Here is a 24,513-nt window from a genome sequence, read left to right on the forward strand (position 1 = left end):
GTCTGTTTTCATTGGAGAAGGGGGAGGGGTGTTCTTGGGCGTGTTGTTTGGCGAGCAGAATGGTGACGGTTTGGGGGTCTTTTTGGAGGGAGAACCTAGAGATGTCATTTTGGTGTCTCTATGGGGCAGGGAAGCTTTAGTAAGGGGGGGGGCTTTGCGAGGGATTTGCTTTTCTTTTGAGGTCGGTTTTTCAGGGAAAAGGGATTCAGGGAACTCTTTCTCCTCAGATTTTCTCCTTTTCTCATCAAGAGTCTCTTTTAGTTTAAGTAGGGTTTTGAATTTATTGCCCCCTGGGTCCTTACTTGTTCTAATTTCAATTTTCTCTTCTTTAGAGAGGGACTTAGCATAAGTCTTGGGTGGGGATTTTTTTGAAAGAGGGATGAGTGTCCAGTTGTCCTTCTTTTTGGGGGATTGTTTCTCTGAATTAAAAGTCTTTTCAAACTCTTCAGGTGTGATTTCGTTTTTCTCTTCTGCTGGTGTCTGGGAATTGTCCTTAGGTTCTACATAACCTATTTTCCGGTCATTTGTAGGGATAATTTTTACAGCTGGCTTCCTTTTGGGGCATGTGTAAGTGAGATGGCCGACTTCCCCACATATCCGACATGCTGGTCTTCTGCCTGCGACCACGATTGGCAGCGTCTCCACACCAGCCTCCAGGTAGTATGGTATACGTAAAAATGCTTCCGCGTTAAGCAGAATGTCAAAGGTCCATACTCCATTATAATGGTCCTCCTCTATTCCGGTTATGTCCCCAAACTTAAGTAAGAAAGCGGCTAGGTATTCCCCGGGGACAGCACCTGGAACTTCAAAAATGGACACTGTAGTTCTTCGCCTTCCTAAATATTCCATCCTCAGAACGTACTCATTGGTAATGATTTCTTTTTTTGTCATAGCTATGCATTCGTCTTCCGTCTTAAAAAGAGCTGCCCATGTGTTGTATCCTTTACATTTTGTAATTCGCTCAGCTCTTAAACCTGCTGATGCAATTAATTTGGTGACAACGTCTTTCGTTGATCTTATTAGTTTTTTTGTTTTGCGGTCTATTACAAATAGAGAAATAGTCCTCTTAGCAAACTCCTGTAACCGCGGTTGTTCCAACTTAATACCAGTTTCTGTCGTAAATTCAACGCATTTCTTTGCGTCTTCGACAAATTTTGCCACGTCAATTTTTACTTTTGGTGGTTTTGTCCATCCACCTGATGCCTCATCTTCCTTCACCTCAAACGTCGGCACACAGCTGGCAGATGCCATGGCCGGCGTATAACAAGAGGAGAGAAAGATAACAGTCCAAAAAAAAAAAAATAAAATAAAAAAAAGAGTCCGGTAATTGAAAAAGTGGTGCCGGGGGAAGAAGAAGATAAGCAATAACAAATTTAACAAGGTGATAACAAAATATTAACAATATAACGCGCAGAATAACAATATACGAACCAACAAATTTTTAACCATGTAACTCGAACGATGAAGTCGTAGGCAGACAAAGACTAAAGTTACTTCTCATGAAAGAGGAGAACTATTTATGGCACAATGGGAGATTCCATTGTGCACACATGGGCCAGTCTATTCCTTGGATTGTGATTGGCTGAATCACCTGATTGGATATGCTTGTAGATAAATACAAGCCCTCAGTCCAGCTCAATCTGATGTCTGTCTTGTGCATGAGCTGAACCCTTGGTAAGTGTTGCTGCTATTATTATTATTGTTGTTGTGTGTTATTGACTAACACAGTTCTTTTGATTATTCTACAGTATCTCTTTACTATAAGTAGGTATCCCAAACTGGCCTAGTTTAGGTGCGAAAACTAGTAAATAAAGTAAAATTTCCCTTAACTTCAACTTGCGATATCTCGTTTGTTTTTTGGGTTATTTTGATATGGTTTTGATTTAAATAAAATTTATTCTTTTGTCTTTATAGATATATAATTCTTTTTCTTGTGTCTTTAATAGTTTTTTTTTCAGGATTTTTCAAGTTATGCCTCTAATTTTGGTAAATGTCGCTTTATTTTTTACACAAAAAAAATGTTGATGTTTTTCAAATTTGTTGCGCTTCATATTGTGAGTCTCTAAGTATATAAAAATGGTATCATTTTAAAGAAAAAAGGTCACTTAATAACATGGTGAGGTTATTAAAAGGTTATAAGTGGTTTTTCTAAAAAAAAATCCAACTTGAAAACTTCAGTGAAAGAAACATGAAAGAAATTTTATAGTAAGAATTCCGAAAAAGGCATCGTTTTGTAGAGGAATATCTCCTCTTTAATAATTTGTTGGTGTCATGTTTATGGCCCCATAAATCAAGGAGCGCACACTAATAAAAGTTGGGGTACCTACAGAGATTTTCAACTTAATGTCAGAGAGACCAATTATCAACTGTCAGCTAGCCAGTAGCAGCACAAACATAAGCATAAACAAACAACTCTATGGACTTACCAAAGTTCTTAAGTGAGTTTGTTTTTTCTTTATTATTTAAAAGTTATAGAAAGATATTTTTTTAATTAATATTTTTAGAATGTCATTAAAAAAAATGAAAATTTACAATTTAAAAAATAATGCCAGTTTATTTTCTATAGCTTTTTTCAAACTTTCATATTATCTTTCATCGCTTTCTCCTTCGGTTACGGTTAGATAAACTTCAGCATTGTTAAATTATTTTAATTAAATTAATTAATAAAACCGTGTACAAAACATTTTTAGTTGTGTGAGACTGACGGAAACTTAATTTTTTCGGTTGGATAAACTTTAGCATTGTTAAATTATTTTAATTAAATTCCATAAACAAAACGTTCGGCTAGTGACTTATGACGATAAAGTATATGTTTTTGTTATTGTTCAGAAACATAAGTTTTTTTAATTATGAAAAAAAAAAAAAGAGAATTAAAAAAAAATTATTTAAAATAAATTACTTAAAATAAGCATTATTTATTTACTAATTTTTTGTTTCTTTGTTTTGGATTCGTAAAACATGTCAACATTTACGCTTTGTAGAAAAAAACTGACTAAATATAAAAACTCAGTTCCAAGGCTATATATTAGCAAATATATTAAATTATTTTGTCCTAAAATTTGAAAATAATTACATAAAAACTTTTTATGTCAGCATTAACAGAAATTGTGACAGAACGCATATTAATTTTTTTTTTTTTTGTCGTCACCCGTACATACACTCATAAACAATAAAAGTGGTTGCAGGACAGAATGGCTGGCATTCTGCAGCAAAGAAGGGTACCAATCTCAAATCACAAGTTATCGGGCAAATAGGTTTAATTCTCTATTTGAAAATGCCCTGGCAATATATCACCATAAAGAGCACATAAAATTATTTTTATCTGTGTTTGCAACATCTTGCAATATGAAATTACAGAGTGTTTTGGCTGACATTTCTGATGACTACATTCCCTACTTGCTGCAGTTGGTTTGCTGAACCAAACCTTTCTGGAAACTTGTTCAGTATGTTGACTTCCATCACTATATCAAGAAAATGGCTCTAAGTTTAGAATGCTGGATCAACAATCCCCAGTTGTTATTAAAATCTGACTGTAAAGGTGTATTTAATGGGGAGTTCTTTGAGGAAGGCAATGTGTCTCTCTGTATTAGTCTCACGGCCCCTGAACTTGTTTTAGAATGTTTGCGCAAGATACTCAGTTCCTCATTGTCACTAAGCACCAGTTGCATGACTTTTTAGAAGGAGGTGCTTTTGGAAAAGATGTAGATCAGGAGACGAGAGATGCCTCGAAGAGCTGCCCTTTAACAAATCTGTCAGGTGAGCATGCCTTTGGAGATTTAGATTTTAGCATGCAAACAAAACGACATGCATCACTACATAATCGATCATCTTCAAATATGCTTAAGCGCAATCAGACAACAGCTTGGTTGGAAGTAATACCATCAACAAAGAGGCAATCCATTCTGAGCATCTCCAGAAAACATGCAAAACATTTGCGACAAAAACATGCACAACAAGAAGCCCTTGTGAAACTTCGTGTCCAAGAAAAAATTGCACAAAATGGACGATTAAAGAAGGAAAAAGAACGTCAAGCTGCTGCTGAGAAAGAGAGAATTATTAACTCTGTTATTAAGCATGGTGGTCCAGTGAAGTCTAAACAGATAAAAAAAATTTCAGAAAGTGGTTTGGAAGCACTCAAAGACCAATTGAGATACCTCAAGGTTGTTTTAGGTGTCAAAATCAACACCAGTGGAAATAAAGTTCAACTGGAAGCTGCTCTCTCTGACTACTTGAAAAGAAATCCAATTGATTCATCTCCACCTCCACCAAAGCAACAAAAAATGTCTTCCCTAAGTGAATCTGCTGAACATTCAGATAACTCCTGCAGTTGTGATGAAGATCCATCTCAGGATATCTTCAGTTATGAACATCAAGGACAATGGGTAGCTGTCTACTATGAGACCAACTTTTACATTGGCCAAGTCATTGATATTATCCATCCAGCACTGTAGTAAAATTTTTAATGCAAACAAAAAGTAGAAAAGATTATTTACGATGGCCTTTATCAGATGACATTGCACAAGTAGAGTCAGCATTTGTCTACAGATGGGATTTTGAGGTAATGCCAGTTTCAAGTGATGGTAGGATTTGGAGGGTTCCTGAGATATCTACCATAGTAGAAGCCTATGAAAGAATTCTGAGAGAAGATCGATAAGAAAGGAATTGTAGTAAGACCTAAAATATCTTTCTTACTTGTTTTTTAAGTTGAAAGTTTTTCAATGTTTAAAAAAAATTATTTGTGCCTTTTTTTTGTATAAAAAATTTCTAAAAATTGTCGTCAGTGCTTTTTTGGCGAGTTTAAATTTCCCAAAGTAAAAGTATTTCTGTGGCAAAAAATTTTGTTATTAGAAACAAGGCAACCATTTTTTTGAATTCCTTACTCCAAAATTAGTAAAGTTGCAAAGTTTCAAGCTTCTAACTTCAATGGTTACATTTTTACAGCAATTTCAGTAACGTATACTTTTGACTCATTCTTTTTACCTTTTTTGCCCTTTTTACAAAATTGCCTGTTTGACTGCTTTTACATGGTCCACAATTGAGTGGTTTTATCAATTTATAATTAAAAGAAAGAATTATCTTGATCTCTAATGTGTTTTGAATCATACTAAGAAAATTCAATACATTAGCTATTAAAATGAAATTGATATGAACAGTTAAAGTTGCATTTCCGTGTCGTATTTTCACTGTTTTCGCGTTGATAGAGGGATTTTGCCTAGTGTTTAAATTGGTTTCATCTAATATTTATTGCCTAAATTTGTATTAATTTTCATCTACTACAAGATGACATTACATTTATAAGGATTTTTCACTTGTTAGTAGCTTACATTTTTAGTTATAGACTATGAAATTTGGCTTCTCGGCCACGATAGCAAATTTCAACTTTCCGACAAACTTTGAATGATCATAACTTGATGGCTAATTGACCTACCAAAATAAATTTGGTATTTTTGTAAATGGTTTACAAAATTCTACATGCCCACATTACTTTTTTTTAGATATGATAAAAATAAAATTTTGTTTTGGGATACCTACTATAAGCCATGAATTATAAATAAGGATGTACAAATTTCAATTTTTTTTAAATTGGCGCATGGTATCATACAGTGGGTGTCTCTTCATGAACAAAACTAAGTATTATAGTGGTATTTAAATATAGCTTTATTGAGAGTAGGCATTTTCCTGCCTCCTCACCAAAGGAGAGCTTAATTTGGGTGTAGCCATTGACTGCTTAAAGAGCATTCATGGCCGGTATTTATTACTCCCCTCACAGGAAAAAAAATGAGTAGATATGAATTAATCTCAGAAATAAATCGAAGAAAATTTTTCATATAGATTTTGGATTTCTGTAAAAGATGGAAATTCCCATAGTCGACTTATGCATTTTGGGACCTGTCCAATTTTCACTTTTGTAAATCCTTTCTATCTGGCCCAAAATATACCCCTATTTTCTGAGATGTAACCATAAATCATACTCTTGATATAGCTTTCACAGTACCAGGATACCAGGAATCCTGATAAACAACAACTATATGTTCACCAGTTGATGGTAATTTTTGTCATTTCTATTCTGTTGCTTTACTGAAAGTTCAACGATGTAAACAAAGAAATAAAACGATAATTTTTTTACTTTGTTTCCATCTTAACATTTAAAATGATTACTTTTAAAAGTTTTAAGGTATGCTGAAAACGAATATTGCATTTAAATTTTCTGCAAACAAGTAGTTTTTCAGATATTAGGCAATGTCATTTCTTATGTTATCGCTGGTGGCCATCTGGGTACGCGCGAGCGAAACCCCAAGAAAGTATGCGCAAACGCATGTACCAAGATGGCCACCAGCAATAACATAAGAAATTACATTGCTTAATATCCAGAAAGCTACTTATTTGTGGAAAATTTAAATGTGATATTTGTTTTCAGTATACCCGAAAACCTTAGAAGATAGTCATTTTAAAGAAAAATGTTATGGTGAAAACAAGGTAAAAATTTACAAAATGCATCACAATGAAATTCTTTATCGGACCACCTAATTATTATGATTATTTAGATATCCTCAGTTAAAAAAGTTTTGTTTTACAGATTCGAAAAAATGAAGTTTCACAATATATTTTATTTAATTTTTAGGTAAAAGTACAGAATAGTTAACAAAACACCCTTCCTTTACCATGTTAAGAATAGGTTTCTAAATAATAACGTTATTATTTCAGCATGGTAGCATAAGTGCCTTTTATTTGTTATATATTTTTTTTTTACCACTAAAAAACACAATTCTACATTAAGTACAAGTAAGAAGTTATAAATACCATGATAACAGAAACGCATGTACTTAGTACATTTTGTTGTTTTTTAACGCTTTTAGTACATGTGTACTAAAAGCATTAAAAACAACAAAATAGTATTGTTTGAAAATCAAATTTGAAAATAATTTTTTTTTTTAAATTGACAAACTCAGAATAAAATATGAAACTTATTTTTCTGCTTTCGTTTTGAAAGCAGAAACATTTTTTTTAAGAGCATACAACGAAACTCGTTAATGCACCGACTTTAGTCAGCTGAGCGCATAGTGAGCCATTTCCCCAAGTTAAGCAGATTTGAATTTCTATAAAAGGTAACATTTTAAAGAAATTTCCGCACAATTAATAATTATCAAATATTTACACATTATACATGAAAATAATTCTAAAACTATTATCTATATGAAAATGGTTGATATATCCGGATTTATCTAATCAATTTTGAAATATTCTTCGTCAACTTTGCTTGGTCGTAACTGTGGTCATAAAAATCTAAATCAGAGTCAAGTAAATGCTTATATAACCTGTAAAATTTCAGCCATATCCAATCAAATTTGACCCTGTGCATATATATCCAAATGTAATATATGAAGTGTAAACATTGAAAAAACAACTTTTGCTGTTGTCATTTTTTTACCGTTTTTTTTCATTTTTAACTTGGAGCATAAAAACATTGAACGCATAGAAGAAAAAAAAATTAACATCATTGGAATGCTAATTCTATTCTCTTTCCATCAATGTAATTCTTTTAAAAATTGACCCACAAATAAAAAAGATAGGAATTGTTGAAGCACATTATATATGTAATATTGCCGATGTGAACATATGCTTGTAATGCTATAAGGAAGTAATTCTTAAGAGTTTATTAAATGAAGAGAATCTTTCGGGCAGAACAGTAGGTGTTTCCTCTCCATAGAGGATCGCAGCATTTCAAGACGCACAAGCTATACCTTGGCTGCATTTGTTGAGGCATGGCAAGTCTTGAGTAGCCCATGGAGTGGTGCCGCTACTCAACCAACCTGGACTATAGCACCAGAACTGGAAGCAGGTTTTGAACCTTTCCAGCGTCATTCTCCTATTTATTAAATTGGCAGGGTTCTCTGTTGTTGGAATATACTGAAACGAGGGATACAAGCTGCTGGATATCCTTCAGCCTCTTTTGGGCAAACAGGTTGTTGCTTGCAATATTTCCAGAGATAAGCCAAGAGAGGACCACTTGAGAATCTGTGGCCACATGCATCTCAGAGGGAATGAATCCTCCAAAGTAGGCAGGCATTTCATGGCCAGGAACACAGCCATGAGTTCCAGAGTAGGAAGTGTTTTCCTTTTCAAAGGAGCCACCCTAGCCTTGGCAAATACCAAACAAGATGTACACTTCCATACCTTATATGCTGCGAACCCAAAGGTTTCTGGAGAGGAATCACAAAACAGGAAGAGTTCACCAGGTTCACTCTCACTGGTTGCCTTACAGGGAAAGGAAACAGTCCCCAATCCAGAGAGATCTCTTCCATAAGGAAAAAAATTCAGGTGGAACCGACACATTTCACCCTAATCCTTTCTCCAAAAGCTTGCTTAGCAGAATACGACCTTGTAATGAAACAGGCAAGCACAATGATAAAGGATCATAGACTCTGGCAGTCTCCCCGAGAATTTGTCTCTTAGTAGAAGCATCAGGGTTGCACTTAACTGCAGCCACTCGAAGGACATTACCGATAACCACTGCCATGAGCACTCAGTGTATCATGCTCCTCCATCTTGCTTTGAATTCCTATATAGTCAGAATTGCAAGACTGTAGTTCAAAGCCTCCTTGAGGTAACTGCTCCTGAGAGAGAGTGTATAATCCACACAGCTCCTCTGGACTATAACTAGACATGAGATTATCTATGTAAAAACGATTTTCCATTATAAATCTGCAGTTATCCATGGGAAACTGTGCAGCATTATAGCAGAGAACACAATTTAAGATAAAGGGACTGGAAGCAAACCCCAAAATGATTGTGTTGTACCTAAAACAACAAAGTCATCCTCCATCCTTACAAAAAAAAAAAAAACAAACTGTTCTTATCCGATTCCAGCTTCAGGCGGATCATCAAGAAGGCCTTCTTGATGTCTGCCAACACATGATTATTGGAGTGGAAAGTGAGCAGCAAATCCAACAGGTCATTTGTTAAGTTTACTTCCTGGTAAGTAGCTTCTATTCAAAGATAGAGAGTCCCCAACCTTGAGGCTACAGTTGAATACTGGCCAAATTTTGTGGTCCAAGTCGAGTCTTATTTCACAACTGGTCTATGTGGAATCCAAATGAATTCATTAAATCTCTGTGGAGGCCTAAAAATCTTCTATTATACCCTCCCGTTCCTACTGCTGGAAAACCTGTAGATAGTCCTGGTAAAGCTGTTTCCTCTCCAGGTTTCACGCTATATGTTCTAATATGTGCAAGGCTATATAAAAGCCAAGTACGTCCAAGGATGGAATACTGCTGCCATATCTGGGTAGGAGCTGCTAAAAACAGCCTATCCTGCCTTGACAGAGTACAAAATAGACTTCGTGGCTTAGTGGGGGATGCCCTTTTCTCTACCCTGCAACCTCTCTCCCACAGAAAAGACGTTGCGAGCATATCCTTGTTTTATCATTATTTCCATGGCAGGTGCTCATCTGAACTCCAATCTCTGGTCCCCCCTCGCCAATCTTTCACGAAAAACACCCGTCTAGCTGAATCCACTGTGAAAAATTTCCCCCACTCTTTATCTGTGCCTAAATCAAAACGTGGATTCCATGAACAAAGCTTCTTTCTTAGAACTGCACGCCTGTGGAACTCTGTTCCGTCTGCCTGCTTTCCACCGGACTACAACTTGAATGTCTTCAAGTCCAAGGTTAACAAATTCTTAATGAACCGCCCCCCTTAAGTAAACACTTCATCAAATCTCCACACTAACGTAATGTACTTGCAATAACCCTTATCCCTGAGTGGCTTCCGGGCCTTGATAAGTGGTGACCACTGTGTAAAAAACTCCACTTCGAACATTTTCTCTGACCCCCTTTGCATGTCACTGTCCGGAAAAAAAATCACTTAGTGGATACTCATATGTGCTCTGTAACTCTAGCATGAAATAAAGGTGAGAGGGCTTGACTGCAGCCATAAATGCTAGAACAGAATTGAAGGTAAGGCTCTCTGAGTTCGCATCCAGTCAAGGAACTGCGTCACCTCACCAAAGGAAACCAGTTCTGTTGGAGTAATAAAAGCTTGCCTGTACAAAAAAAGACCAGTTAGAGAGTACTCAAGCTTTGAATAAAATCCAATCCAATTATTCCATGAATTGGAATAAAGTTTGTGCCTCTCTTAAATTTACCTGCTAGGTGGCAATTATGACATTGGAACTGGTCTAAAAGTTAATCCAACTCTTCAATGCGTACAGATATATCCAGATCCTCCTGTACTAGTATAGGAAGAGAATGTGGAGAATGACATCCAACACTAACCTCCAATTTTACTTCCCTAAAGTGCCTACAACAGTCTCCAAGTATGGTAGTCAATTTGAGTTCGCAATCCAGTCCAACGGATGTGAAGGAACCAAGGGGTTCTAACACCTTACCCGACAGAAGTTCGACCACTGCCAGTGTCCAACAAATAGTTGGCAGAAATCTGGTCACCATCCTTGCTAAATGTAACGCACAAAACAGGGGGAGGCATAAGAAGTTTCCACCTTGAGTGTGACAAGCTGAGTTAGCCTGAAGATAAGTATCTTTTCAAGAGGGATCAAGCCTTGACCAAGATGGTACATCCTCCAATGACCCCCGACTAGTATTAAGGGTGGAGCCAGTGATTTAATCTCCCTTGATGAGAAGACCTTTAACCACCTCCCTAGTATCTCGCAAAATGGACAACAAGGTGGGGATTCTCTTCCCAGAAATTTGAATCAGTTCCCTTCAGACCTCTCTGGAAAATTTGGAAAAGTAGCATTACAAGCGTATGCTGTATTTCCGTAAACATCGGCAATATTGCATACCTAATATGCTTCAACAAGTCATATCTTTTTTATTTGTGGGTCATTTTTTAAAAGAATTACATTGATGGAAAGAGAATAGAGTAAGCGTTCTGACGATATTAATTTATTTTGCTTCTATGCATTCAATGTTTTTACACTCCAAGTTAAAAATAAAAAAATGGTAAAAATAATGACAACAGCAAAAAGGGAAACTGTTTTTTCAATGTTTACATTTCATATGTTACGTTTGGATACAAATGCACAGGGTCAAATTTGATTGGATATGGCTGAAATTTTGCAGGCTATATAAGCATAAAAGTCCATCTCTACTGGACATTGATTTATATTTTTACGACCACAGGAAGCAAAGTTACAACCGAGCAAAGTTGACGAAGAATATTTCAAAATTGATAAGATAAATCGGTATATATCATCCATTTTCATATAGATAATAGTTTCAGAATTATTTTCATGAATAATATGTAAATATTTGATAATTATTAATTGTGCGGAAATGTCTTTAAAATGTTATCTTTTATTGAAATTACAGAATATAGAATTTAACGAAAAACACTTGCTACTACAGTCAGCGTATTGACGAGTTTCGTTTTGTATTCGCTTAAAAATGGAAAACTGTTTTTTCTGCTTTCAAAACGAAAGCAGAAAAAAGTTCCATTTTTTTATTCTGAGTTTGTCAATTTAAAAAAATTATTTTCAAGTTTTTCAAATTTAATTTCCAAACAATACTATGCTATTTTTAATGCTTTTAGTACACATGTACTAGAAACGTTAAAAAAAACAACGAAATGTACATGCGTTTCTGTTATGGTATTTATTACTTCTTACTTCTGGGGAGGGAAGGGTGTTTTCTTAACTATTCTGTACTTTCACCTAATAATTAAATAAAAAAAAAAGATATTGTGAAACTGAATTTAGCTTGAAAATACTATTTGAAAAATTAGCGCAGTAACATAATACATAAGCACTGAAATAAATATTACCAAAGGGAAGATAAGTTACTCTTCTACCTAGTTGAATAAGTTTTTAGTGTATTTATTTAATGTAAAATGTTTGCTAATTTCGATAATTAGTGTTACACAAGTGCAAGAAAACTAACTGTGGTAACTCATGTCTTTGAAATCTCAACAATGACTTAAAAATATACAAAATAATGTTAGAAACACAACCAATAAATGTCTTCATGACATTTATTAGGTGGGTTTCTAATAGTATTTTGTATAATTTTTTTTAATTTTTAACTCATTGTCAAGACCATTTTTTTGAATCTGTAAAACAAAACCGTTTTTTTTTAAACTGAGGATATCTTAATAATAATAAAAACAATAATAATTATTAATAATAATTAGGGAGTCCGATAAAAAGTTTCATTGTGATACATTTTGTAAATTTTTACCTTGTTTTCGCCTTAACATTTTTCTTTAAAATGACTACCTCTTAAGGTTTTTGGATATACTGAAAACGAATATCACATTTAAATTTTCCACAAATAAGTAGCTTTCCGGATATTAAGCAATGTCATTTCTTATGTTGGGTAATTCCATCTAAAATCATCCAGACCATGATACCCTTACTTCTCAGATTTTTTCCAAACTTTCACCATATGTTGGTATCATAAAAACTATTTGAGCTTTAAACTCTAAGCGGTCCCGGAAATATCGCAGTTTTGATATTTTACGTACATCGCATTGAGGCGCAAATTCATGAAATTACATTTTTGGGCATAAATCAATTTCTAGACTAGGTAGAACCTTGAAAATTTGCATGGACAAGGTTTTCCACACGAGGAATCCAAAAATCACGTTTAAAACCTCTGAAAATGAAATGTTTCTGAATTATTGAACTTTTGGGTATTGGTCTAAGGCGACCCAAAAAACATTGAATTTATTTTGTTCCTGGACATTCTTGATAGTCTGAAGTTAAATTCTTAAAAAAAAAAGAAGCTGTTTGGTTCTTTCCTCATTAGCTCACAATCGAACCTCAAAATGGGCAGACAGAGCAGTGTATTGACTTCACCATAAACAGGAAATCCTGAATTTTATTTTGACTTCCTGTTCATTTAAGAAGTGGTATTGCTGTGAGCAGTGCCAAATAGAAACTCAAGAAAGTGATGAACAGAAGCCTACGATGTTGAAGGGCTCGATACGTCTGATTCTGATTTTGAGAAAAATGATGTCCTGTGAAAGGCTGAAAAGTTGGATCGACTGCATGATTTGATGCTCGAAAAACTAAAAATGGCTACGTACCCTCAGAAGATCCAAATATTGACTCTGGTCACGTGAATTTGCTGCTCAACAATTTGGAGTGAGTACCTGATTCGGACGGCCTGGCATCTGAAAAAGGTTAGTGGCATTATAGCAACACGAGATCCAAAGAAAGGAAAATCCTTTCCTCAGGAAACTCTTGACCTGGTACTGAGTTTTTATGAAGATGACGAATACAGTCGCCAGATGCCAGGTAAGAAGGATTATGTAAGTGTCAGACAGAATGTGCACAAACAAAAGCGTCTGGTTCTTTGTAACCTGTCAGAAATGTTTGCTGCATTCAAAGAAAAATATCCAAATGTGAAAATTGGCTTCTCCAAGTTCTGCTCTACGTGATGTGTCCTCACTGGTTCATCAGGGATCCATTCAGTTTGTGTGTGCAGCACCCATCAAAATGCAGTGTTGCTTGTTGATGCAATTGACTGGAAATTCACATACAAAGACTTGATTGAGAAACTGGTTTGTGACACAGATAACAGGGCCTGTATGATGCATCATTGCGAATCATGTTGTGGGAGTGCAGCTCTGGAACAGTTCCTGGATGATGAAGTGTCACACCTGGATATGGAATCCGAATTCCACTACTGCCAATGGCAGACAACTGATCGAGTTGCTCTGTTGACACTTACAACAATATATGGGGATTACAAGGAGCTTTTTGTGGAAAAGATTAATGAAATGACTTGACACTCATACCTCACCAAAGCCCAAGCACGTTATGTGAAGGTAAAAAAAGAAAATTTGGGAACAACTGAGGTCATGGTATTAGGGGATTTCGCTGAAAACTATCGGTTTCTCATTCAGGATGAGATACAAAGTTTTCACTGAAGCAAAGAGTACTGCACACTTCACCCCCTTGTAATATATACTACAAAGACGAAGTGGGAGTTTTACAGCATCACTCACAATGTTTTATCTCTGGTGACAATACACACGACACTTGCTTTGTTCAAAAAATTGATGACAGATTTCATTAAACAACATCTCACTGATATCAACAAAATCTATGTTTCAGATGGTTGTGGTGGCCAATATAAGAACTTTAAAAACTTTCTTAATCTGTGCTTCCACAAAGATGATTACAATATCGACGCTGAGTGGATATTTTTTGCAACCATCCATGGGAAGTCCCCTTGTGATGGGATTGGTGGTGCCGTTATATGGCATGCAACAAAGCGAAGCTTGCAGAGATGGTTGAACATCCATATTCTAACTTACAAAGCAGTACTGGAAGTGTGCCAAGCTGAAATGAAGTCCATTGTGTTCTTTGGAATCGACAAGGAAGACATGGTTAAAGTGAGGGATAGATTGGTGAAGAGGTTTATGGATGGGAAAACAGTACTCGGAATGAGAAGTAGTCATGTTGTTCCACAATCAGGATGCAAGATCGGACACAAACTTTGTAGTGAGGACAATTCATTTGTTGACATTCACGACTTTAAAATCCCTACTCATCTTGACATTGGGGATGTTGCTCCTTTGACGTACATAACATGTGTGTACAACGCGTTCTAGTGGGTCGGATTGGTGCAGAAAGTAAACCTCAATGAAAGTGATGTTGATGTTCAGTTCATGCACCACCATGGTCCATGTAAAACTTTCAACTGGCCTCGCAGTGCTGACCTGTGTCCTGTTCCTTTCAAAAACATCATTTGTAGCATCCTCGTACCTAAAACAAACTCAAGTGGAAGGAGCTTTACTATTTCTGACGAGGATTACGATAAAACCGTGACAGCATATGTTGCCTTACATGCATAAGATGTTGTGTTGTGTTGATAGTTTTTGACTTTAATGGACTATCATGCCAAAAAATCCAAACCATGTACGCACCCAGCATAGGTACCAACCGTTTCTTAGTATCCGTACCCACCGCATTGATTACCAGAAAAATGGGCTTTTAATCTTTCTTCACTAGTTCACAATTAAACCTAAAAAATGGGTTAATCACAGGGGGAGGGCGTGAGAATTTTTAGGGTTTCATAAATGCTACAAACACATTGTATCCTCACCACATGCAGTTTATTATTTGGGATTATTCACTGTGATTGGCCAATTTTTGAGGTTTGATTGTGAGCTATCTGGTTACTTGGCTTTACCTGCTACTTGCATTCTGGAATCAAACAAAAAACAGACAAAATAGTTTCAGCCAACTTAAAGAAACACAAGAAAGCAGAAATACCACTTCTTAAATGAACAGGAAGTCAAAATAAAATTCAGGATTTCCTGTTTATGGTGAAGTCAAGTGACTCCTTGTACACTGCTCTGTCTGGAAGTGAGGCCCGTAAAACTGCCCATTTTGAGGTTCGATTGATGAAAGAACCGAACAGCTTTTTTTTTTTTAAGAATTTAACTTCAGACTATTAAGAATGTCTAGGAACAAAAAAAATTCAATTTCCAATAGTACCACATGTTTTGTGGGTCGCCTTAGACCAATACCCAAATCTGGGCTTAAAAGTTCAATAATTCAGAAACATTTCATTTTCAGAGGTTTTAAACGTGATTTTTGGATTCCTTGTGTGGGAAACCTTGTCCATGCAAATTTTCAAGGTTCTACCTTGTCTAGAAATTGATTTATGCCCAAAAATGTAATTTCATAATTTCATGAATTTGCGCCTCAATGCAATGCACGTAAAATACCAAAATTGCGATATTTCCGGAACCGCTTAGAGTTTAAAGCTCAAATTTTCAGGATTCCTTAGTTTTTATGATACCAACATATAGTGAAAGTTAGAGATCAAGATAATTTTTTCTTTTTATTATAAATTGATAAAACCACTCAATTGTGGACCATGTAAAAGCAGTCGAATAGACAATTTGGTAAAAAGGGTGAAAAAGGGTTAAAAAAATGAGTCAAAAGTATACGTTACTGAAATTGCTGTAAAAATGTAACCATTGGAGGTAGAAGCTTAAAACTTTGCAACTTTACTAATTTTTAGGTGAGGAATTAAAAAAAAATGTTTGCCTTGTTTCTAATAACAAAACTTTTTGCCACATAAATATTTTTACTTTGGGAATTCCGCAAACTCTGCAAAAAAGGACCGACAACAATAAGATTTAGAAATTTGTTATATAAAAAGTCAGAAGTAATTTTTTTCAAGCATTGAAAAACTTTCAACTTAAAAGACAAGTAAACAAGACATTTTATAGACAGACGTCTTACTACAATTCCTTTCTTTATTGATTTTTCTCTCAGAATTCTTTCATAAGCTTCAAGGACACTCCAAATCCTACCATCACTTGAAACTGGCATTACCTCAAAACCCCAGCTGTAAACAAATGCTGACTCTACCTGTGCAGTGTCATCTGACAAAGGCCATTCAAAAAAATCTTTTCTACCTTTGGTTTGCGATAAAAATTTTATGTCAGCGCTGGATGCAGATATAACCTCAATGACTTAGCCAATGTTAAAGTTGGTGTCATAGTAGACAGCAACCTATTGTCCTTGATGCTCATAACTGAAGATAACCTGAGATGGTTCTTCATCACAACTGCAGGAGTTATCTGAATGTTCAGCAGATTCACTAAGGGACTTTTTTTTGTTGCGTTGGAGGGGGAAATGAATCCACTGGATTTCTTCTCAAGTAGTCAGAGAAAGCAGCTTCCAGTTGAACTTTATTTCCACTGGTGTTGATTTTGACACCTAACACAACCTTGAGATATCTCAGTTCAAGTTTATCAAAAACACCTGATAGAACATATAGGTCTTGGGGGGTACCTACAGTTTATCGCCAAAAATGGAGACACCATTTTTTTTCGTGCACCTGTTGTTAAAATCCGAGGGAGAAATCAGTATTTTAAACTATGACTGAAGCATGAAATAATTAACAAAAAAAATTAAACTAGATAATGATTTTTTAGTTTCATCTAAATTATTTTGTTGTTGACTCTTTAAAGTTGCTTTAATTAAAAAAAATGTTTCATTAAAATTATTTATTTGTTCGGAAAAAACAAACAAAATAAAAGTAGGCCCAGTAATCTGGAGCTGAGGCAGCTTCACGATAAAAGATGCACCTCTTTCAATTCCAGGGGAACATGGAGCAGAGCTTATGGACTCAGAGGTAGTAGGAGGAACTTTTAACTCGAGCTGCTCCAGTTCCCTTCTGAATCTCAGGGTATGTGCCAGAGATTCTTTCTCAATTTGAACCCAGTCTTCCTCCTCAGAGGATAACAGCTGAATCTTGCTAACACATATGTCAACTTCAGTCAAATATTTGGTTACAGATTTCTGCAATGCAGCAAATGATTTACTAGAAAGTTCTCATTCCGTGTCAGTCAAGAAAAGGAAGCAATGAGCACCTACCTTAGGTTGCAGAAAATTGCCTCCTTCTGTGACGTGGCAGTATGTTAACAATCTCTTCAAATCAATCAAAGAATAGCTGTTCGGCACCAGCCATCAATGCATCTAAAAAAAACTTATCCCACCAGAGAGAAATCTCCTTTTAAATAACCAAAAGGTCATGTGATTAACTGTCACCTGACTTGGAAAAAAAAAAAGGTGAGAAGGCAAAGCAATCTCCTTTGGTTACTATGCAAGGTAAGTGCACACCGCTCTCCCTCTCTTTGAGCAATCATTAATCCTTTTTTTCACAGATGGGGAGGTTGGGGGTGTTTATTCTGAAAGCCGTCCTTAACATGGGGAGATTGGGGTGTTTATACTATGCTGGGGCAGGTCGTGAAAAAATAGCAAAATAGCTTTTAATACATAAACAAAATATATTTGTTCACTAAGTACCTCCAACGCGCACCAGAGTTTTAACCCCCGCTGTATGTAACACAATGTAACTGTAACTGTAATTTAATTTAATATTGTTATCCTAACGTTTTTTACCATTTAAAAGAAGCTTAAAATAAATTGCTAATATTTAAAAAAATTTTTTACAGCTACAAAAATAATGAAAATGCGAGACAAAAATTGTGTTTACATTGACGCTTTAAAACAACCTTCCTATGTAGTGATGTTTTGAAGCCGTAGACATACCCATGTTTTAAAAATCTAGCAAAAATCAAATATTCGTCATATTTTCCTGAAATTTTCGATATTTGTTCATTATTAAATAAACTTGCATTAAATATATTAGCGGAAATATTATTTTAGGTGTTCTACCCCCTCCCCCCTCATTTCATGTTATGAAAACTAAAAATAAATGTAGGTCGATAAAAATTTCAACATTTTTTAAAGCTGAAAAGATCAAATAATTAAAAATATATATATATATATATATATATATATATATAAAATCTCATTATTTTATTTCACTTACCTTAAAGTTGTAAATAAAATTGGACATAAAATTATTATGTTAAAAAAAATAAACACTTGATAATATTTTTTTTATCGGTAATATAATTACTTGAATTACAACAAAAAAAGCATAATTCTAAAGAATAATTATTTTTAAAAAACTTTAAATGATATTAAATTCAAATATTATGCAATATGAAGTTCAAACAAAGATTTTTTTATAACAGGTTTCCAATATTAAAAATATATATTCATATATATATTAATTGAGATAATAAAAATTATAAATACGAAAACGATCTACAAAAAAAATTTGTTTTGATTTAATTATTTAAAATGATAAAGGGTGATCCTTATTTTCTAGCACTATTTTCCAAAAAAGTATGAAGGTCTGCAAGCAACACTATCTGTAGATTTTTTACATGGTGGTCACCACTTATCAAGGCCCGGAAGCCACTTGGGGATAAGGGTCATTGCGTGTACAGTAATCAATGGGATAGTATCGTAGTAATTGTCAGCATTGGAGATTTGATAAAGTGTCTTACTTAAGGGGGCGGTTCATCAGGAATTTGTTTATGTTAGACTTGAAGAAATCCAAATTGTAGGCGGGAAACAGGCAAACGGAAGAGCGTTCCACAGGCGTGCACTTCTAAGAAAGAAGCTTTGTTCATAGAATCTACGTTTTGATTTAGGCACAGATAAAGAGTGGGGAAAATTATTGACAGTGGTTTTAGCTAGACAGGTGTTTATCGTGAAAGATTGGTGAAGGTGGACCAGAGATTGGAGCTCAGACGAGCACTTGCCATGGAAATAACAATAAAACAGACAGGCTCGCAACATCTCTTCTGTGGGAGAGAAGTTGCAGGGAAGAGATGAAGGCATCCCCCACTAAGCCACAAAGTCTCTGTCAAGGCAGGATAGGCTGTTTTTAGCAGCTTCTGCCCAGATGTGGCAGCAGTACTCCATCCTTGGACGTACTTGGCTTTTATACAGATAGAGAATTGCATCAGCAGTGAGATATCTTCTGGAGCGGTAGAAGGATCTCACCATTTTCCCAGCGACCTTGGCAACAGACTTGATGTACGTGTTCCATTTCAGATCAGGAGTAAAGGTCAAATCCAGAAGCTTGTCAAAACATGGAGCCTCCCCAAGACGAGAGCCATCCATTTCAATTGATGCCAGATGGGGATCAGAGCGTTGATGATGTAAAGATAGGAGCTTGGTTTTAGATGCATTAAAAATAACCAGCCGCCTCTTTCCCCACTGTACCATGCGCTTAAGAGAGAATCAGCCACCGCATAGGATTAGCAAATCTCTCGACGGTGGCAATCTTTCTAGGGCAATTGCTCTTGACATATCTAAAGCCTTTGATAGGGTATGGCATAAAGGTTTACTTCATAAGATCGCTAGCTATGGTATAGCTGGAAAAGTCTTCTCAATTATTAAATCATTTCTTTCTGATAGGTTCATAAGAGTAGTAGTTGAGGGGCAAAAATCAGAAGCTCACAGTATTAATGCCGGTGTCCCTCAGGGATCCATCCTGGGCCCAACTCTTTTCCTGATCTACATTAATGATCTTCCAAATCATATCCTTACATCATTTGTAGACATTTATGCTGACGACACTACCATTTATGGTACCACATCTAAGACAGTAAACGAGCAAATACTCTCCAATTCTCTCTCCTCTGATCTTGAGCATGTAGTACAATGGGGAAAGGAGTGGCTGGTTACTTTTAATGCATCTAAAACCAAGCTTCTCTCTTTACATCATCAACATTTTAATCCACATTTGTCATCAATTGAAATGAATGGCTCTCGTCTTCAGGAGGCCTCAAGTTTTGATAAGCTTCTGGGCTTGACCATTACTCCTGATCTTAAATGGAACACGTATATCAAATCTGTTGCCAAGGCCGCTGGAAAAACGGTGGGATCTTTCTATCGATCCAGTAGATATCTCACTGCTGATGCTATTCTCTATCTATATAAGAGCCAGGTACGTCCAAGGATGGAATACTGTTGCCACATCTGGGCAGGAGCTGCTAGAAAGGACTTGTCCTGCCTTGATAGAGTTCAAAATAGACTTCGTAGCCTCGTAGGAGATGTCCTTTTCTCCTCCTTACAACATCTATCTCACAGAAGAGATGTTGCGAGTTTGTCTCTGATGTATCGTTATTTTCATGGAAAGTGTTCAACTGAGCTTCAATCTATGGTCCCCCCTCGCCAAACTTTCACAAGAAACACTCGTCTAGCTGTAAACACTATCAATAATTTCCCCCACTCTTTATCTGTGCCTAAGCCTAAACATAGATTCCATGAACAAAGCTTCTTTCTTAGAACTGCACGCCTGTGGAATTGTCTTCCGTTTTCCTGCTTTCCGGCTGACTACAATATGGTTGTGTTCAAGTCTAAGGTAAATAAGTTCTTGATGAGCCGTTCCATATAAGTTATTAAATTTACCAAATTTTCATTACTAATGATTACTATATTGGCCAACTTCTACTGTACACTCTTTAACCCTTATCCTTGAGTGGCCTCTGGGCCTTGATAATGTGGTGATGCCTTTGTAAAAAAAAAAAAAAAAAAAACCTCTTCCCCCACTGTATCACGCGCTTAAGAGAGAATCAGAGAGAACTTTGTCATTTACGGCCTTTGATGTGTTGCCATAGATGGTCGTGTCATTAGCATAGATGTCAACGAATGATTTAAGTATGTGTTTTGGGAGATCATTGATATAGATCAGGAAGAGAGTTGAGCCCAGGATTGACCCCTGAGGGACTCCAGCATTACTACTCTGGGCCACTGATTTCTGCCCATCAACCACTACTCTTATGAGCCTATCAGAGAGAAATGATTTAATAATTGAGAAAACATTTTCAGTTATACCGTAGTTGGAAATCTTGTGAAGTAGGCCTTTATGCCATACCTTATTGAAGACCTTTGATATGTCAAGAGCAATTGCCCTAGAAAGGAAGCCTTTGTCGAGAGATTCACTGATCCTATGAAATATAACTGTTAGCACATCTGTTGTTGATCTAGCAGAATGGAAACCATATTGCATGTTACTAAGAAGGTTATTTCTGCTGAGGTGGTTGACTACTTCTGTATTTAATATGAATTCCAGCAACTTACTCATGACACACAGGAGACTTATTGATCTGTACTGAGAGGGAGATGACTTATCACCTGAATTCTTAAATACAGGGCATACTGATGAGGTTTTCCAGGGTGTTGGGAAGCACTTCTCCTTAAGGCAACGCTTAAACAGTTTTGTATGTATGGGAGCAAGTTTTGGTTGAAGCTTTTTCAACACTATAATTGGAATGCTGTCAGGGCAGTTGCTTTACTGGAATCAAGTTTCTTGATTAGCTTGGCGACCTCACGCACAGATATTTGTATGTTACCTAGCATGTTGTGTATTATAGGAGGAAATACGGGGAGTTGATGGCCTTCGTCGCATGAGGTAGAATTAGCTGCAAAGTTCTTGGCAAATAGTTTGGTCTTGTCTGATGCTGACGAGATGACCATTGATGATGGCTGGGATAGAACGCACGCTTCTGTTCAGGATCCTGTTTGCTATTTGCCAAAACTGGTGGGAACCAAGCCGCTACTCAGCTACTTTGGATTTAATGGACTGAGCATATAACTCTCTTGCATTTTTTATTACTCTTTTACAGTGGTTGCTGGCAGTCCTGAAAGCAGCTTTAGTCTCAGTACATCTATTACATTGGTAGCTATGGAAAAGGTGATTTCTGTGTGCATTGGCAGCAACACATTCTGGGGAGAACCATGGCTGGCTGTTAGGTTTTTGTTGGAATTTTTTAGATGGTATGAATCGGTCTATGCCTACAATTAATCATTCGGTTAGGTCTGATACTATAGAGGACACATCCTTTTTAAACATGGAATGAAGAGGTAGATCAGATATAAATGTACGGAAGCTATCCCAGTCAGCCATAGAGTATCTATATACAGTACGGTGGAGAGGTATGTCTGAAGACTTATTATCATCTTATTGTCTTAAGGCTGTTGATACATAAGTGTCAACAGAAGACGTTTAAATTAATTTTATTTTATTAACTAGCATCTGTGTAGTACGTTTAAAAAATCTATTTGTTTTACAAGCAAAAAAATGTTACTTCCATTAACACTTACAGTGCCAATGCTCATCCATAGAAATTGACTCAGAAAATAGTAAACACACGAAATGATGACATTGCTATTATTGTGTAAAATGCCGGCGTTTTACACACAGCTTTGGTGGTTCCTATTGTAGCATTACAAGCATATGCTGTATTTTCGTGGACAGTATTACATACTTAATGTGCCTCAGCAAGTCATATCTTTTATTTGTGGGTCAATTTAAAAAAAAAATTACATTGATGGAAAGAGAATAGAGTAAGCATTCCAATGATGTTAATTTATTTTTCTATCTGTTCAATGTTTTTTATACTCCAAATTAAAAGTGAAAAACGGTAAAAAATGACAACAGCAAAAAGGGAAACTGTTTTTTCAATGTTTACATTTTATACTCTACATTTGGATGCAGATGCGCGTGGTCAAATTTAATTGGATATGGCTGAAATGTTACAGGTTATATAACCATAGAAGTCCATCTCTACTGGACTTTGATTTATATTTTTACGACCACAGGAAGCAAAGTTACGACCGAGCAAAGGTGACAAAGAATATTTCAAAATTGATAAGATAAATCAGTATATATAATCCATTTTCATATAGATAATAATTTCAGAATTATTTTCATGTATAATATGTAAATATTTGATAATTATTAATTGTGCGGAATTTTTTTTAAAATGTTATCTTTTATTGAAATTACAGAATATAGAATTTAACAGGAAAATGGCTCGCTATGTGCTAATGCGCTGACCAGCGCTGAGCTGCCTACAGTCAGCATATTAACGGGGTTCGTTTGTATTCTTTTAAAAATAGAAAACTTTTTCTGCTTTCAAAACAAAAGCAGAAAAAAAGTTTCATTTTTTTATTCTGAGTTGGTCGATTTAAAAAAAATATTTTCAAATTTTTCAAATTTGATTTCCAAACAATACCGAGCCAAAATTATTTTCTTGTTTTTAATGCTTTTAGTACACATGTACTAAAAGCATTAAAAAACAACAAAATGTACCAAGTACATGCGTTCTGTTACTTGTACTTAAGGTAGAATTGTTTTTTAGTGGTCAAAATATATACACACATATCTATATATAAATATATATATATATATATATATATATAAAAGATACTTGTGCACTTATGCTACCATACTGAAATAATAATGTTATTATGAAACCCATTCTTAACATGGAGGGGGGGGAAGTGTTTTGTTAACCATTCTGTACTTTCACCTAACAATTGAATAAAAAAAAGATATTGCGAAACTTGAATTTAATTTGAAAATACTATTTGAAAAAATAGCATGGTAACATAAGTGCATAAGCACCCAAATAAATATTACCAGACAAGATAAGTTACTCTTCTACTTAGATGGATAAATTCACGCTAAAAACTTATCCATCTAGGTGGAAGAGTAACTTAACTTGTCTTTCGTAATGTAAAATGTTTGTTTATTTCGACAATTAGTGTCGAGTGTTGCACAAGGAAAATAATCACTTGGTATCTCATGTCTTTGAAATCTCGACAATGACTTAAAAATACACAAAATACTATTAGAAACCCAACCAATAAATTTATTAGTTGGGTTTCTAATAGTATTTTGTATAATTTTTATTTTTAACTCATTGTCAAGACCATTTTATCGAATCTGTAAAACAAAACCGTTTTTTTTTTTAAATGAGGATATCTTAATAATAACAAAAACAAAAATAATAATAATAATTAGGCAGTCCGATAATGAATTTCATTGTGATGCATTTTGTAAATTTTTACCTTGTTTCTACCTTAACATTTTTCTTTAAAATGACTACCTTTTCATATTTTCGGATATGCTGAAAACGAATGTCGCATTTAAATTTTCTGCAAATAAGTGGCTTTCTTGGTATGTGCGTTTGCATATAGTTTGTTGGGGTTGTGTTTACGCGCTCCAAGATGGCCACCAACAATAACATAAGAAATGATATTTGCTTAATATTTAGAAAACTACTTATTTGCGGAAAATTTAAATGCGATATTCGTTTTCAGCATACCCTAAAACATGTAAAAGTAATCATTTTAAATGTTAAGGTGGAAACA

At 35.4% G+C, this 24,513-nt stretch overlaps 1 protein-coding gene across 15 annotated transcripts in view; it reads left to right on the top strand.

Moving 5' to 3' along the window:
• Nucleotides 1-24,513, top strand: part of LOC145293152 (uncharacterized) — a 589,140-nt gene that overhangs the window by 31,122 nt on the left and 533,505 nt on the right. The window contains exon 1 of one of the 15 annotated variants that reach the window (XM_080139587.1): nucleotides 1,563-1,674. The exons of the other annotated variants lie outside the window; for them this stretch is intronic. The gene's annotated coding sequence lies outside the window, so the exon portion shown is untranslated. Of the gene's footprint in view, nucleotides 1-1,562; nucleotides 1,675-24,513 lie in introns of those variants that run through there. 15 annotated transcript variants of the gene reach the window in all.

Source organism: Euprymna scolopes, chromosome 14 (assembly GCF_053919585.1).
Source record: "Euprymna scolopes isolate OS-2025 chromosome 14, ASM5391958v1, whole genome shotgun sequence".
Classification (NCBI taxonomy): Eukaryota; Metazoa; Mollusca; class Cephalopoda; order Sepiida; family Sepiolidae; genus Euprymna; species Euprymna scolopes.